This window comes from Cebus imitator, unplaced genomic scaffold (assembly GCF_001604975.1).
Source record: "Cebus imitator isolate Cc_AM_T3 unplaced genomic scaffold, Cebus_imitator-1.0 Scaffold449, whole genome shotgun sequence".
NCBI lineage: Eukaryota > Metazoa > Chordata > Mammalia > Primates > Cebidae > Cebus > Cebus imitator.
Window position 1 is genome coordinate 2,557,219 of NW_016107764.1, and position 2,423 is coordinate 2,559,641.

Consider the following 2,423-nt stretch of genomic DNA (forward strand, 5'->3'; position numbering starts at 1 on the left):
ACACTGAAGAACTGGAAAAGAGCATCTGGACTCGGGGGGCCGCGCCACCTGTGAGCAGAGATCAGCAAGAGCCCCAAATGCCCAGAAGCATCTGTATTTATTAGGTACAAGCAGGGGGCAGGGTCGTGCGTGAGGTCATCATCTATAGGCTTAGTAATTGGGCATACATAATCACGTGAGTCACAAGCAAGGGGGCCACCCCATTATGTCACCTGGGCAGAGAGGTGGGCCGTGCGCAGTAGGGGGCCATGCCGTGGGCAGTAGTAGAGGGTCATGTACAAAGGAGGGGTCCACCCCCATTAGGTCACCGAGGCAAGATGGTGGGCTGTGTGCAGCAGGTGTCATGCACAACACTTCTTATTTGGGGGCTGGAGACTTCAAAGGATTTCTAATTGAAGGATACTGTAAGCCAATGCAGTGGGAGCTGACAGATATGTGCTCTTCTCTTAAGATATTTATGGGAGGATGATCTGAGCCAGCACAGAAGTGAGAAAACGCTGACAGGGTGTACAGCCGCCGTGACTGGTCACACAGAGGGGTTCTTCTCCCTCAGTTACTTCCAGGATCTCAGGCCTGAGGCCTACTTTCCACAGGAACTAGATGCAAGGTGCTACAACTCCTTTATCAGGAGGAGGGGCTCTTGCTCCAAGCCTGCCACACAGCGTGTGCCCTTTCAGGCAGGGACACCACCGCCTGGGTCTTTGGTTCTCGTCCTGGTCTGCCTGTTTTCCCATGTACTGCTTCTGTGCTGTGACTGCTCTAGGCATTCCTCCTACTACAGACTACTATGTGGTTCTATGGAAGGATTCTACAAATCAGCACTAAATGTGTCAGTACAGCTCCGACTACAATACCTATATGATTATATAGAAAGATTGTATAGAACTAAGTATATATAAGTATTCAGTATGATTTTATAAACTAGATGTATGTAAGCAGTAAGTTATACTTCAAGCACTAATTCTATAAACCAATATATGGTTATATATGCAGGATTCTGTAAAGGAAACAGCTGAGCAATAACACTATAAACTAAGCTATTCTTCAGGCACTGGTTGTGCCTGGAGTCTGGACAGTTCTCCTTCTTTGGTGCCCGTGAGGGGGTTGCCCACATGATGCATCCTCTTCTGGAGAGTTTTGTCCACCTGTGACAAGGTCTAGGGTATTGCTGGTCTGAAGCTGCCTTATCCCAAACTCAAGGCTTTAAGATCTTCGGACCACCCTAGTAGGCAGAAGTCTGTGCAGGGCTGGTTGACCCTTAGGTTGCGGCCCCTCAGGAGCTTTTGTAAAGTAGGAGGGTCTTTTGAGTTTCCCACCTTTGGTGGATCCTGGTTGGTGATGTCCCGGAGGAACCAGCTCCCTCTCTGTCTGGATTGTAGAGCTGTGTCCATGGGCCACTGTGGTTGAAGTTGGGGCAGATGTGACTCACCATGAGTGCTCTGGGCTGGCACAGCTTAGCGTGCATTCAGACTCTGAGTTGTTGCCCTGGTGTGGGCTGCTGCCCACATGTCTGCTGTGAGGCTACCTGTCCTCACTCTGGGCCCCACAGCATAAGTGTAAGCTCCAGCCTCAGCCTCTGCATGACCTGGGAAGCATGCGGATCTCAGTGCACTCTGAAGGTGCCCCTCCTCTCGCTCAGCCACAGGAGCTCCTTCTGTCAGCACTGGGGTGCTCTGCCCTTAGTGTCTGCCCACCTGTCAGGATGTCTTTGTTTTTTGTTTTTTCTTTTTTTGAGTTGGAGTTTTGTTCTTGTCACCCAGGCTGGAGTGCAGTGGTGTGATCTCAGCTCAGTACAACCTCTGCTTCCTGTGTTCAAGTGATTCTCCTGCCTCAGCCTCTTGAGTAGCTGGGATTACAGGCGCCTGCCACTACACCTAGCTATTTTTTTTTTTAAGTAGAGACAGCGTTTCACCCTGTTGATTAGGCTGGTCTCAAACTCCTGAGCTCAAGTGATCTACCAGCCTCAGCCTCCCAAAGTGCTGGGATTGCAGGTGTTAGCCACCACGCCTGTCAGGATGCCTTTGAAACAACCCCCACCAGCACTGGAAGGAGTCAAGAAAAGAAAACCCAGGCATCCACCTCCTTAGTCTCCACCTTTCCCTCTCAGTGTCTCCAGGGTAGAAGGAGCGAAGGGTTGTGAAGACACTGGAGAAGAGTCACACCCACATAGAACAATGGAAGCAGAGATCCCATCACCGACCCATCACCAACCCCATGGCCAACCTCATCGAAAACTGCACGGTGAACCCCATCACTAATCCCATCATGAACCCCCTCATCAGCTTCATCGCAAACCCCATCATGAACCCCATCAGAAACTTCATCACAAACCCCATCATCAACTTCACAAACCCCATCATGAACCCCATCAGAAACTTCATCACAAACCCCATCATGAACCCCATCATCAACTTCACAAACCC